Genomic DNA, 16,238 nt, shown 5'->3' with positions numbered 1-16,238 from the left:
CCTGTAACAGCAGCTGAAGCGCAAACATCATTCGCCATGGATGATGACAAGGAGAGAAAAGAGAGGGATGGGGAAGGAGTGAGAAAAAAGAAGTATTGAATCAAATTATGGAGGAAAACAAGCTTCTCCACAGACAATTTTGATTAAACTATTAATTTTGTGTGTAGTGCTTAGAAATTATCATGATATATCCACTGTCCGTGCCAGAGCTAGAGAGCTAATTGTATCAGATACAGCGGAAGATATAATTATCTCCCCTTCCTCAGCAGGGCTCATGGCTGCCACCAGAGCGGACAAGGTTAGGGCTTCCTGCAGCCCACGGCAATGGAGGAGGCCGAAAGGAGCCCCCCCGGGATGCTCCAGGCTGGATGCTCGGGACTGCCTCCTGCAGAGGGGTTTGGGCAAATGGGGTCCATTTTATGCAGCCCATCATGAACATTTCCCCTCTTTCCCCCAGCTGAGCCAACCAACCAGCCAACGGGCTCTGTAAGGTTATTCCTCATGAGATTGAACCTATAATTAGGTGACACAACTCCACGCATTACCCAAACCTTGCAAAATTAACTTCTGCAGAAAACCTATAAAAGTGTGGGGGGGGGAAGATTGCATTCCAATGGAGCCAAAGACCATGGGCTCTTTAAATGTTATTAAGTCAATAATTAAGTGAATTTGGAGTGTGAACTGTGTATCCACTTTAAATGGATTAATGATATAAGAATTCATACAAAATTGCTGTGTTGATTTTATTTTAATGGCTGTTTGAATATAAGCTGAACTATTAACCAAGGATAAGTGGAACTAATGTGCCAGCATTACTATAGAAATATAATTGAAAGGATGGTCTGCAATTTGCAAAGGGCCTCATTTTTCTGGAGTGGGTCGGGGGAACAAAGGCTCCCTTGGACAGATTGGAAGGATGTCAGTTAGGGCGGGAGGGCTGTAAATGGAGGGATGCTTAAAAGAAGCCTGAATGGCTTAAATAAAAGCTGAAGGGAGGGGCATAATTCAGCTGTCAATAGTGACATTGGAGACACCCAGCAGGGCAGGGTATCTAGTTTGTTAAGATCACCAGTTTGTGCTTTAAACCTCTCAGGACATTCCCAAGACTGCTGTGTTTTATGCCAGCAGCCAAGGAGCAAATATTCTCAAGATCTTGGAGATAAATTTGTGCTTAAAGCTGCATTTCACAAGTCAACCTTTCCCCTCAGTCCGTCCCGTCCCTAGTGCAGCACAGCAGGGACAGGGAAGCTGCTCCAAAAGCACAGGAAAAGTTGTGTTGGTTGGTAGAAGGAGGTACGGTGAGTAGGAATGGCATGAAAATGAGCAGAAGGAAATGTAAGCTGGCTGTCAGTGTGTTTTTCCAAACAGCAAAGTCTGGTCGATCGTGGAATCCGCACTACTTGAATCATTTAAATATAAGCTGGATAAAAGCCCTCAAAAAAATACTACAGAGCGTATTCCTGCTTTGGCAGGCAGTTGACTAGGATGACCTAATAAGTATTTCCAGCTCTTAGTTCTTGGGGGCTATGGTTAAAATAAAGATAGGATTGAAACAGCTGCTGAATGACCTTCTTTGTTCTCAGCCTTTGATTTTTTTCCCTCCCTTCTCAGAGGCAGCATCCAAGGTGCTGAGTGGGCAGCCTGCGTGCAGCCCACAAAGGCAGGAGCAATTTGGGGTACCCAGGGATCTCGAAGCCTTGAGACTCCCCTAACTTACGGCTTTTTTTATGTGCTAGTGTGGTTCCTCTTGGTTTGTGTGAGTGGGGGTAAAATCAGGCTCAAGGCTTTTGATGCTGATAATTTTACATAATGTTGTGATAATATCATGGCAGTCCTCGGCAATAAGTTGGCTTTGGGGGTGCAAAAGCGTGGGTTTAAGGTAACTGCTGCAACCTTGCTAACCGGATGGAAAAATTGGATCATTTTCTGCCGGATTGGTGGATTGAACTGGCTCAGTGGGGTGTCTCACGAGGGACAGGCTGTGCAAGGAGGAGACTGGAGCTGCGCAGGCAGGAGCAGGGGGTGAGGGGAGGAAGGAACAGTGATGGCAAAGGGAGCAGGATTCCCAGTCAGCAATGGTAAACAGATGGATCTGCTCAGGTGTGCCATGTAACTTCATGCTTAGTTTGCCTGTCTGAAATTTAGGGATAAAGATGCTTCCTCTGTACATTGGTTTCAGAGCTACTGCTAAAAAGCCACCCGCAAGAATAGATCTGCTCTTTGTAAAAGCGAGTGCATTCACCTCTGCCTCTCCAAGGACTGACTTTAAAACTATAGGTTGAACAATGACTTTAGATTTTGAGATGAAGCTGCAAGGTCTCTGTTGCTCTTGCGTGATTGCTAGTGATTGAAAAGATACCAATGGGACCTGGTTGAATGCCCAGATGTCTATAAAAGCCATTGATTCTTGACTCTAATGAGGGTTAGATCAGGCTCTGTAGGTTTGCACATAAACCCAGCAATGCTTTGTCAAAAAATAAATCAGTGCTCAGAATTTATGGGCAATGTTATAAACACGGAATTGGGTAGGTGATTAAAAGCGTCGTTCATAATATAATGCTGCTGATATTTAAAGAAAATGTAAATAAATCCTTAATCATGTTTTTCATCCTTTTGAGGCTTGTCTGCCAGCACTACAAACAAACAAACAAACAATAGCAGCATATAGATGTTTGGAAAATAAGCTGCATGATTAGCTAATCTCATCTAACTGAGGCATAATGATAAACTGGATCGTACATATTTTGTAGTTTATTACTGCTGGTATGACTGTGTTTCAAGGTCAGAATTTTTATTCCTCTAACTTCATAAAAATGCATGCTTGGAAGAAATTAAAGTTATTTTGTATTATAGATTGCAGGAAATACCAATATTCATTGCTTAGAGGCATGAAAAATACAACACATCTTACAGTTTTGCGTGAAATTCTTCCATTATTGGTTTGGGTTTGGCTATTAATACACCAAATCTTGATTTTTTTAAACTCAGAGCCAAATCTCCACATTCCCAGAATATTCAGTACACTTAGAAATCTACATCTTTGTGTGCAAATTTACATTTGCAAATTTACAAATGCAAATTTGCATATTTACATGTTCAATTTGTCAAAACCCTTCTCCCAGTAATATTATATATATTACCAAGCTATAAGGCTTAGCTCTCTGGGTCTCTCTCCTCCTCTCTGGGGCACAGCTCAGTACAGCTGAGCATAATTCTCCACTTGTACTGGGATGAATGCTTTCTTAGTGCTGCATTTTGATACATTTACTCATCTTCCTTGAATATCACTTTATTTCACTAGTAGTCAAATCTAGTAATGGACATACCAGTAATCTATTTTGCACTTACAGAGTAATATACCACTTGTCAGATGGAAAGATATGTGAGCAGTTATTCGTAAAGGAGAGGAGGAATGACTGCAGGTCAACCCAGTAGCAGAAGTGGGAGCCTCCACCTGGATGAGGATCTTGGCAGGGTGGGATTGCCAGTGGAAAAGGTTGGGAAGAGCTTACTGTTGCAAGTCTATTTTTTTCACAGTACCAGAGCTATGTATCCTTCCACTGCCAGACATATGGGCAGCCCCTAATGAGGCTTACATTATTGCTACTTAATATGCAAGTTGTTTTAAAGCAAGTGAAACTTGCAATGGTAATGAACACTTAAGCAAAACACATTTTTCTTCACTGGCCCATTACTATCCAGACATAGCTAATATCTGCTAAATGATTTTTCTCTCAGAGATAATGCCCAGATAAGCCGTTAATGCCTCCTCCCATGCAAAAATGATGTCAGGTCCTCTAAAAGTAGGAGGTTGACTTTACGACCACAGTATCTGAAAGCAAAATACAAAGTCTGGCAACCTTTCCACTTGCCTTTGGTGCCTACAGGGGATGCCCAGGTTATGTTTTTGAGGTTTTCTCCAAAGTCATCAGAGCTAAACAGTTGCGTTTTGTTTTGTTTGTTCTGAAGGTTAAAATTATCAGTTAATTAAATGCTTTCAGTAGGTAACACTTTCAGAAAGATGCCAAGTATAACAGGACTCATGTTGTGGCCACCAGCTAGTAACCGTGCTACAGCTCAGCAAGGGAACATACACCCACAGAATATTCTGCCACGACGTTTTTGGGCAGAGGCACTTCCTTTATGAGCGACGGTCCCTATTGCCTAACTGGTGTCAAAGCAGCTCTTCTTAGAGAGGAAAAGGCAACTTGTGCACAACTTCCTGCCTACCCCTGAAAAACACAGCGGCTCTGATGGTCATATGCCTCTTCAGGGTCAAAACTAGTTGTCCCTAACAAAGCTCTCCTTTATGGGAGCTTGCCTGCTGTATTAACAACATAGACATTTTGGCCCTCTCAGCAGCATGGTTTGGCCACAATAGACTTCAGCAAAACCCTTTCCGAATGCCCAAGAAGAGTATTAAAACACCCCATTTATTTGCAAGCCTTTATGTTTTGAAGAGCAGTGACACTGTGGATGCACCCACTGTGTGTACAGCCCCTGACACCTGGAAAGGCAAAGGAGAAACCCAGCTTGGAGGCTGGATAACTGCAAGAATATGTATAATTTACCCCTCTGGGTTCAAAGCTAGTTAAATACAGACTCCTCTTTGCCCCAAGAACAGTATTTCCTTGACTCTGAGCTGGCTTTAGTTGCAGTCCTGTGGAAACCAGAAGAAAAGCAGACTCAGCCACGTGCATGGGGACCTGCTTTGCAGAAGGTGCCTTTGCTTCTCACCAGCCTATCTCATCTCATCCTGGAGGAAGCAGCCAAAGAGGCTGTCCTGCCTCCAGGAGGCTCTATGGAGCGGCATTTCCTTAAGGGAGGGCAAACTCATCTTTTCTTTCTCTTCCCTGCTTTTCCAGTTAGGACCTAGCTCCTTCCCTTGTCCTCCCCACCATCCCGATGGCCCCGTTCCTCATCCAGTCCTGACAAGTCCTTTGCAAGCACCTGAAAAAAATTATTTGGGTTGCTGTTCTGCCTCCGGATACAGAGAGTTTGTATTCCCTGTTTCTTTAATAACTTAGTTAAATTAGAACAATATTAAGAGGTGGTTTAGTGAGGATGAAAAGCAAACAGTGCTGCCAACTTCAATAGAAAAATATCTTGAGTCAGTTTTTCATGAATTACACAGTAATCTTGAAAATCACAGTTAAAATGACTAAATTTGCCCCTTTTTCCTTTGCGTTCTGATTTCTGGGTCTTTAGGGTACAATCATAAAGCCTAGAAAAATACTATTAATAAAAATTAAGGGAAGAGCTCGCTGAGTTTCTCATGTCATTGCATGCTTCTGGCAGCCAAAGCTGAAGAACGCCCAGAAATCGTAAGACTCGAGATAAAAGTCATGTGAATTGGCAACACTGTTCCAAGACTCCCCGAGAGATCCTCCACCTCCTTCAGAGAGCGTCACTGTGCTTTTAAAATTACACCATTGCAAAATTAATCAGGGGAGAGGATCAGATGGAATAAATGGAAGGGAGTTTTGCAATGACTTAGATTTATGGCCGGAGGAGGCTGACTCATGCCTCACTGCAGCTCTGCTGCACGTCCTGTCATGCTGCTTTGTTCAGGGCTCCGGACACATCTGAGATGAAGGGATGTTGCATGTCTTGACTTTCTTCAGAAAATCAGCAGAATTGGTGTTCCCTGGATCAGGGAGATTAAACAGTTTCTTATCAGGAGAGCGGCGCGGCAGCAGGGAGGTGAAATCTCTACATGACCACAGTGCAGGAAATAATTGTTTTCTTCCCTCAATAAAGGAAAAGGCCAATTTTCATCTTCATCCAGCCTAGGTAATATTTCTGAAGTTAGTTAAACTCATGTTTGTGACCGCAGAGTTATACTTAGTCTGTCAGACCCTATTGATTTCCAAGTATCAACATTTTGTTGCAATATTGTTAAGTGTATTATAGCTGTTCAAATAGTACTTTACAAGGCTCTGTTCTCTGGTTGATCTGTGAATGATTTACAAACTGCTTCTGGTTTCTGAGCTTACCATTAGGTGCTGGGCCATGTAGTTATTTGGAAATGTGTATGGTTCAAGCAAATCATTGACAGCTAATGAAGTGTTCATGTACAAAGGGAGATGTTCAAAAGCACAAAGGATACGTGAGCAACAAACGAGCATTGAAAGACCAGAAAAGCACAGCTTCCACGTCCTACGTGTACCATCTTCTAGGTGATTTGGTTATTTATTATTTGTGGAGCATAATTGGCCACATTGTTTTTTACTTTGTAATTTGGTGGTTGCAGCCATCCCCCAACACGAAGATGATGCTAAGGGAAGAACAGATGGCGAGTCAGACCACTACCAGCCGGGCAAAGCCTGTGGCTTGCTCCTTGGGGTCCCAGATTGATTTTTCTCATAATTACGACTGATGCTTTGACCAGGAATGTGGAATGAGTTTTGACTGTCATCAGCAAAACCAAGGGGCTGTCAACTCCCCGTGGGTAGAGGAGAGTGCTTCTTCACATCTGTAGTAAAAGAGTTGAAATACAGACTTGGCTATTTGACAAATTATCTTCTCAAAGTTGATAGATGGGGAAAATCTCATGAAGGTGCCCAAGGTTACTCCAAACTGACACCTGGGATGTAATTTGGCCCCCTGGGTCCTTCACTTCATTTGGAGGAAGGTTAGTATGAAGCATGTAGCTCTGACTGCGACTCTGCTGTGTACTTGTTTCAAATATACCTTAAGCAAATGTATGGAGCAGGATTTATTTTTTTTTTTACTTTGTGAATATAGTGCTAGAAAGATAAAGACAGTGGCTGTAATTGCCCGGTGTGGGTGGGAGATGGATGGAGGACAATATGTTGGTACTTGTTAGGGAAGAGTTTTGGAAACAGACTGCACCTAATTCACCTTTCATTGATATTGAACAATTCAGGAATAACTCCATTACAATCAGTAGATCACCGAGAGGAAAGCCGAGTGAAAAATCTCTTACCAAAAAAAAAAAAAAAAGGCATTTCTTGGCAGACGCATACAGGCTGTGGCCTGTAGGTCGCAGCAGAGTGTATGCTTTTCATTAGGAAACACTGCTTCATCCTTTCTTTTCCCAAAGTGGAATTCCTTAGTGAGATAAACCAACTCGTATTTGGCCATATCACTAAAAAAAAGCAGCCTTAACCTTGCTGGTGAGACAAAAGGGTGTTGTTTCTTTAGGTTTTTGCTACGTGGGTGTGAGCTGTGTCGAGCGGTTCAGACCATGTGAATCAGCGCCACGTGGTCCAGCAGCACAGTGCCTTCCCATCACGATGGCAAAATGATGGGAAGGACTAAGATGTACCGTAAGCAATGCTGGGAAAAACTGGTCCTGGAGGTCCCACCCCATTAGGTCAATTAAATTAATCCATTTTCTTTCATGTGCTTTGGATCCAAAATTTGCACAAATCCATGTAGTTGTCTGTTAAGCTAATGTATCATATAGCAATGGAGGTATGCAAAAAAATGTGACACCACATACAGTGCTGCAGTGAGAAACTGCTCCACATTAATATGATCCCGTCATGTGCTACAGAAATGAAAAAACTTTAGCATATGGCACTGATGTAACTCTTTCTGGCTGCAAAGATAGGAATAAATGATGACTTCATACGACAAGTTCTTTCTCTTCATCGATTACTCACAAAATATTAAATACAGGTAAGAAAAAAATACAAAACAAAATTGCATGGACAAATGGAACAATGACAAAGTGTTCTGGTTTTCACCAGGAAATGCTGAGAGGAATCCAGCACTTTGTAAAGCCAGTCATAAACGTGTAAAAATATATGAATGCCAATGGAAATTATTGGCTGAACAATCTCCTTTTTGGTGGGAAATATGTGTTATCAATATTTATACCGATCTGCTTGAAATACTCAAGGCAAAATGGGAAAACCACTCAAAACTCTGAAAAATTTAAAGCATGTTTTCAACTGGCTGAAAACCAGAAGTCATCATGCGATTTTTTAAAGAAAAATCGGTCTCCGTTTCTTCAGAGATTCATTTGGTTTAAGGCCAGAAAGGACCATTAGATCATTTACTTCAACATTTTGTTTAATGAAGGCCAGTTACCCCTATATTTAGCCTGAAAACTTATATTTGGTTAATTTTTTTTCCAGAAAAGCAACTAGCATCTAGTTTTGATTTGTATATGCTGAGAACTGCAGAATCCACTATTTCTTCTGTATTTTCTACAAGCAATTTATAACTTTTCCTATTAAAACGTGTTGTCAATTGCTCACTTAAAATTGTATGGCTTCACATTTCAGACCTTGCTTCTTGTTAGTCTTTGCTCCTTTAGATGGAAGAGTCCTTTGATACCCAGTGTTTTCTTCTTTTGTGTGTTCAAACATGCTGCAACCAAGTTACCTGTCCATTGTCTTGGTGGTTAATTAAACTGATTGAATTCCATAAATAATATGTAAAACATTTTGCTAAATTATTTTAGACTCTTTCTTTACTCCAATTTTCAACAGCCTTAAAAAATGCAAGTTCTGAAACAGGATGGTTTTGCTGGTGCTGTGTGCAGAGGTAAAAATCCACCCCCCAGTTCTCTTCTTTTAGTGTATCCAAAGGTCAAATTTGCTTATTTGTTGGGTTTTTTTTTCTTTTCCTAGAATAAGGGCTCATATTCAGTTGCTTAACTCTGTCCCGACTCACTGCTTTCCATGTAGTCCTCCTTGCTGCAAGTATGGCCTGCGTTCCTCATTGATAGCTGTGAAACTTTGCATTTGGCTGGATTAAAATGCATCCTAAGTGCCCAAAATTGCTAAATAATGCACATTGCTCTCCATGATTAACCTCTTATTTTCTGATGTTGATTCCTGCATGTCACATTGCTGAAGCTTTGCAACCATTGACTGTGGTTGGCCCACAACCATATCATGCTACAAACAACCTCTCTTCTACAGATGTTTCATAATGTTTTTATAATCAACATGTTGTGTTCTGCTGAGTTCTATGACTCACCAAACTCCAAGTGTGTTGCATCTATGCAGTTGTCTTTATCAACCAAACTTGTAATCTCATCAAAGAATGACATCAGATTTATATGATGAGGCCTGTTTTCCATAAAACTGTGATTACTGGCATTAATTATATTTCTATACTTTATTATTTTAATTAATTATCTTTATTAATTGACGTTTTTATCAGCTTTCCATCGCCTTGCCTGGCATTGATGATGGCCAGCTGGCTCACACTTCAGCTCCACTTTTGACTCTTGGCACCACACTAGCTGTTGTCCAGTGTTCAGGAATTTCCTTTATGTTAGCATATTTATTAAAAACTAATTTCAACAGGCTCGATCTTTGTGGCCCAGACACTTAACGTCACTGGGATTCTCTGTGCCCTTCCTCTTCAGTGGCAACAGCTTTCCTATTAAGCGTTGGGAGGGGGTACTGCCATCACAGCACTATGTCACCCAAGAATTCCTCTACGTCATAGCAACTTTCACATTAAATTGGTAGATATTATCACCTTCGGGCTTTTCTATCATGATTGAGCAATTGTTTTAGTTCTACTTCTTATCGTATGGATAAAATCAGACGGGAGAAGCATTTCACCTAAAACTTCAGGACAGCTATGTGTGATATATATGCATTAGCAACACTAGTTTCCAAAAGTCATCTCTTATGTATAGACTTCTGTAGTTCTGCCATAGTCAAAGAGACAGTGAATTACTAGAATCTGTCCTATATGCAACTTGAGGCTAGCATTACTCCAGAGAACTAAAAACCCAGGAATCTTCCAATTATCCGTGCAGACTGACATCTATTAGTCCACCAGCACAGGCCATAAGATTGCATTCCTGGGGAGCAATATCAGTTTCACGTGGGTTACAATGGAGACTTGCATGGTGTGATGTTTCCACGTGAGCAGTACTAAAAACAGCCTTAGGCACACTGTAAATCTTTTCCAAACAGAGATTGTATTTAATTTGATGTGTTATGGAAAACCCTGAGTAAGTTTTCCACTCAGATACATTATATTTTACAAGGGCACTGTGCGAAGTACAGCATTCTATATTTTTTATCATTTATCTTTAGGAAAATAAATAGAAGTCCTTATAACAATTAAACACCTGTCTGCTATTCCCAGGGAGCCGGGGTTATATGCCAGAAAAGTAAACCAATTTCTTTATCAATTGTTGGGTATGTAGATTCAATGATCAAGGATATTTAGATTCAATGATCAAGCAGCCAGTTCAATGCAACACATATTCTAGTTTATATGATTAAAAGAGAAGGAAAATCATGATGAAAGAAGACCATTTGGGTCCAACTCCCAGACATGATGGAAAAGAAATTAAACGCAAAATTGTCCAGATTGCACCATGGATCCATCCATCTACAGATTAATATATTTCTTTTTCCCTCTTGGAAGTGCAGATGACATTGTGGTAGACTTGCAAATGGATCTAGCACAGAACGTGTGATCAAAATCAGTTATGCAAGTGAGAGTGAAGAATTTTGCCCAAGAGGCAGGTAATTTAGACAGGTCTAAAAATCTCTGCCTTGGGAATAAGTAGTAGTCTCATTAGCAATACCTCCACCCACTACTTATCCCTGTTGCCCATTGTTCTGTGAAGACCTTAACAGAAGAATCTTATGTATAAGCAACGGATGCTCTGATTTGGACTGTATTCATAGAATAGTTTTAAATCTGGCTAGCAAATACCAAAATCTTGGCTGAAAAGTTGTGATGTAAGAAGCACTAATTAAAAATGCCTGCAAACACATCTCTCATCGTCCACATTTGCATACCCAGAGGTTAGCTCAAATAATTGACAATAATGTCAAGCATATCTTATTTATGCTATAATTATTTTACTCACATATGTCACTGAACATAATTGTTTTCTCAGTGTTTTAAGATTCCTCCTACAGATAGGGAGCCATAGAAATGTCTTTCTAACATGAGCTGAGGAGTAGCTGGAGGAAGCTGCAGCTAAAGAGAGGCTGGGATATGCACAGCTGTTCTTATTTCCAGCTGTTTTTTGTATGTTTTCCGGGTGGAGCAGACATTGATAGCTGTTCCCTTATAAAATATGTAATAGTGTACTTTATGACCTAATATATTTTCCAGTCCTAGGGCCTGATGCAGAGTCCACTTAGCTCTCTGAACAGGCTTCCAGTGGCACCAGTAGAGCTCTATCAACTTCTTAATGAACCAATGCAAGTGAGAGGTAATTTAGGGCCATTATCTTTGTAGGGTTGCATATGGTTCGGTGAGGCTCTAACATTTGCCTCCAGAGCTCTCTCTCTGCTGCTTCACTTGCTTTCACTAGCTGTTTTTCACCAGCCTTTGGAGATTTATATATGACAACTCTGGGTCTCTTACACTGTCGGAGGCTACTTGCCACTGAGTTTCAGACATCGTACTCTCTTGCCTCCTTGGCAGGCTTCCCCAGGAAAACTCCAGGCCCAACGGCAGTTGATAATGTGTGATGACATTTTGTGGCATTCCTTCAGTTTTGTCAGTCTTGTCATGCTTTTCTGTGCTATGCGTCGTCAACCGCAGCCTCCTAATTGTGATTTGATATTTAAGTTCATTGGCAAAGGTTGTTTGCTTATGGGTTAGTATATCCACTTCAACAGCCTCAGAGAATAGAGTGACAGGGAGAGCACGCTGGAGCTTTTTGTTATGGGAGACTGCTGCAAATCCTTTCACAAGAGGCTAATTTCCACATACAGGGTGTAGGCTGAATTTGGGACATGGGGAATATAAGAGAACACAGGAGCCAGACTGCTGAAAACATACCGAGACTAAAACCAGCCAGAGGGAAGGGGAAGATTCTGCGCTTGCTCCTGGGCTTGGGACTCAACATCCTGGTTGAGACCCATCTCTGCCTTCTTAGGTTTGCATATTTAGGTTGCAAAAAATATGGCTTCAAAAATAGGATCCAGCCATTCTGCCAGCAAGTTTTGTGTGCATCACTCGTTTATGTGCAAGGGCCACTTGAACAAAGAAATATTGCTTTGCCTCTTCTGCATAAGAGGAGATTGTACTGGCTTTTTCCTACTTTGGATATGATCCAAAAGGGCTAAAGCAATTTCAAAACTAGTACGGATGTGCCAAGTACATATATATCTCACTAGTTTGATGTGGTTACGCTGGGGACTACAGATATTTCACACCTACTGGATGTTTCTGGGAAACGTTGTTTCCACTCCTGCAATTCATTGTTTTTGCTCTTGTTTGTGCTTGTCCCATTAGATCAAATGAGGCTAATGACTGAGGGATAGCCATGCTTCCCAGGGATTTGAGGACTTAAATGCCTGAAAGCTATTAGCAGACATGCTCTGCTGTTGAATACATTGAAGCCTTTTGCTGCAGGGGATCATCCTAAAGGCTGTAAGAAAACAACAGCTCAGTATTTTGACAACATCAGCTCTCAACTTTGTTTTAGCTAGAACAGTCTTTTTCTGATCCTAATGTAGGTCATGGCTTCAAGTTAATTTGTTCCATGTGCCATTATGATGTAGGATACATTCAGAAAAACAGGGTTCTCCCAGGGTGAGAAATAATTATGTTTACTAAGCAGTTATAGCCCATTTTATTTCTTTTCTTCCCAAATTTCCCATGTGCTTTCCAATGCTTTGCTTTGCCCTCCTCCCTCCTCCTTGTTTTCCTGCATTAGCAGCCTGATTCCACATCAGTGGCGTAACCAGTTTAACTCCCTGTGCTCTCCAGACCTCTGGGTGTGCAGGCAGAGAGCAGCCCCATCCCAGTCCCCGTTAGGGCATGCGACTCCTCTGCAGCTCCCTCTGACTGTACTTGAATTTGCAAGTTGGGGCAGGGACTGCACGCTCACCCCCTGCCAGGCATTTTGAGACCGGTGGATCCCAGCCTAGGAGGCATTAATTGCCTGCTCCTCTGGATCCCTTACAAACCTACCCCAGGTCCTCTTCAAGTTCAATGGGAGCAGGGAGAAGTGGATGTCTCCTAGGGCTTCTGGCTTTGCCTGGGCTTTACCCAAACGCTGATAAGAAAAGTGCTTGTGTTTACTCTGTCTGGGCTGCATACACACCAGATTTATCTCCTGTCTGTCTGTCTGTCTGCTCTGCAGTTGGAGGATTGGCTGCAGGGTGGACTGGCATACCTGGGCATAGCTTTACCATAGGTGATTCCTAAACCCAACTGGCAAACTGTCCTGAGCAGAGGCCTTGGGCTTTAGACACCGCATAAACGGAGACAGTGCCTTATTTCAATAAACCATGTACGTGATGAGTAGTTTTTAAGGCTGATTGGTTGGTGATGATAGAGGGGCTTTGCGTGTGGCCTTCCCAGTGCTATTGCAGTGAATTTGCTCTGATATCACGTATGCATGCAGAAGAATGAAAAACCTAATTAGCGTCACCTGAGATGAAAGCTCTGTAATCATGGCTGCAATCTCGGAACAATTAATCATCCACCTACAATAAGTCACCAGACTCATTCTTCTATTTTGTCTCCAACTTCTGCAGATTTGAAAGAACTGCTGGAGCAAATGAGATGTTGTGGGCTTTGGGATCCCAGCTCAGTACAGCTGACTGGTTAATCACAGTGGGAGCACAAGCACAGAAAACAGCCAGGGTGGCTTAACAGCTTCTGTCCCAGTCCCCTGCTGCCATTGCTCAAAACTTCACTTACCACTTTACGACCTCTCTGTGTGCCTGAAAAGGCCATTTCTGGCAACTTGAACTAAACTAGTTCAGCCACTTTGAAGACTGCAGAGCCTGGAGAAAGAATAACTTTCCCATACATATATATACAGGTTGAACTTCTGTCTATATAGGTTTTTCAATTTTGTTTTAGAGTGGTTGGGCTAAAATGCCTCAAGACAAAAGCATCGTAGTATGAGTCTTCACTGTGGAAAAAAGTATTGAAAATGTAGGGAAACTGGTTGAGATATGATCAAGTTGAAAGTTTAAGCTTATTACTTGGGGTGTCTCTTTCAGCTTCTAAACCAGCCACATAAAGCTTGTGGGTTGCCATAATGCTAGGTGCCTTATGAATTGACTGTGCAGTAAAAAAGGCAGCGAAGGATCACATTTTCCCTATTTAGCCTGTAAGATCATTGTACTGCGTTTCCGGGAAAACTTGATTTTCACAGCACATTAGAGACCAGGTCTTCAGTTGTTACAGTGATGTAGCTCCACCTAAGTCAATAGATCTCCAGTGGTTTCTGGTAAACAAGGATAACACTGAGCCTCTGACACTCTGTCAGAGAAAGCAAAATGTTTAGAATCTCTAAAGCAAAATAGCAATTTATTAACTGTTAAAAATTGAAAAAGCAAGAATCTTGAAGTAAATTAACTCGATGTGCTCTTGACACCAGCAAAAGGGAAATGTTATCGTTTTCATCCTATATGTGAAAATGTTGTACAGTTTTACAAGCAACGGAAGTGTGTGACCAACAGTGAGACAGAGACAGTGCGACTTACACGAAAGAAACAGCACTATGAGAAAATGTAAATATTTATAAAAAGACAAAACAGAGTTTGTAAAATTATCTTATATTTGAGACATATGGATACTATCACCAAGGATAATATAAAAAGAGAGAGAAAAAATAATTAAATTCCACTTACAGGGACTTTGGAATAATCTAATAAAATGTATGTGGCTACACAGTACAATTTGGTTCTACAGTTTTAAATTCAGGAAGAATATATCTCAGGATTATTTTAGTGACAACATCTCATACCTGTACCCAGCAAGATCCTGCTTTTTCCCCCGCAGATTTGTCTCTCATATTGGACCCAAACTTTCATTGCTTATTAAGGCAAACTCCCATCACAGTCAGTGGGCTAAAGTCTCTTCTCATTTACATGGAAATGGGAGGACCGAAGGATATCATACAGAGGTTACAATGTCAGATTTCCAATCAGATCATCAAAATTAAAAAGCAGTTTGATAAACCCAATTTTCCAGCTGAAAACACAGTATTTCTTATAGCTGTAATCTTTTAAGTGATTTCTGACCCAGTTTTCATATATAAATGTCCTTGCAGCACAGGCATTTTTTCTTTCTTTCTCTTTTCAGTGCCTATTTGCAGTTTCTCTCTGAGACATACAACATTATCATGTAAATGATAGTTTTCTTAGAAAGCAAATCCACTGGGATTTTTAATTAGAATATCTTCGTGAACATCTGAAGTAAACTGTAGCACACTATGAAGTCTTGAAGTGATGCTGAACAGTACTGCTCACATTTTTATTTCATGTTTGCTGTTAGAACTATTTGGCAAAGATAATATTTCAAAATACACAGTTCAGTCACATAAAAGTTCTTGCAACTGTGAGAAAGTGAGGGAGCTTGAAATATATACAAAAAACTTCTTTGGAAGAAGGAGCAGGACAAAACGTGCAATGAGCAATTATATGATAAAAAAATCTTTAATTTATTACAAGGGCAATTTTCAGCTTGCAGTGTCAAGGTCCTTCATGTTTATGAACATTTTCTGCACTCACCTAATAACTGAGAGTCAAGGAGAATCTATCAAATTAATTTTAGTTTTGGCTGGAGAGTTAGACTTTTTAAAGAATGCTAATGATTTTGCCCAGACATTAATAAATCTGCAGTAAAAGCCAGCATGCAAAAGACAAATGAAGGGACATTTTTGTCCTTCATTCCCTTTCTCTTCTTGGAAGGCTGGAAATATTATTTATCTGCGCTGCTGGTGCTAAGGACAGATTTTTGAGTGCATGGTACAAGATTCAAACATGCAGTGCAGGTTAGAGGGACAAATCAAAATGGAGAATGTTGTCCTTTGTCTGCAGGGAGATGCCATTGCCCCATGAACATGGAACAGACTGGACATTTGAGAGAATAGCATCACCTTCACAAAGCAGAATCAAAGCTCTGGATGGCGGCTGGGAGGTTGTATCTGGGAAAGGTGGGTCCATACGGGTCCTCATTTTTAGCCACTTTTCCTGAGCATCTTCTGCTGAGCATTGCTGGAAACAGGTAGTCCTGGTATGCTGTTCTGGTGCAGCCTGGCTGGTTTTAGGAGCTTTTCCTTAATTGCAAAGCAACCACAGCCGTTGGCAATCCCACAGGAGCGGATATCGCAGTCCAGTGGCTGTGTCCAGGCAGAAATCCATTTAACTAAAGTGAAAACCTGAGCATCTTCAACTCCCATTTGCCTCGCTGGCAGCTGAAGACATTAATCATCTTGCACAGAAACCTGAACATCTCTTGTAATCCTAAATGAGGATAAACAATGAAGTTGACTTTGTTTTTTGCAGAAAAGTGGATGTTAC

The sequence above is a fragment of the Aptenodytes forsteri genome, unplaced genomic scaffold (assembly GCF_000699145.1).
Source record: "Aptenodytes forsteri isolate BGI_AS27 unplaced genomic scaffold, ASM69914v1 Scaffold55, whole genome shotgun sequence".
Lineage (NCBI taxonomy): Eukaryota > Metazoa > Chordata > Aves > Sphenisciformes > Spheniscidae > Aptenodytes > Aptenodytes forsteri.
This window is presented reverse-complemented; position numbering follows the sequence as displayed.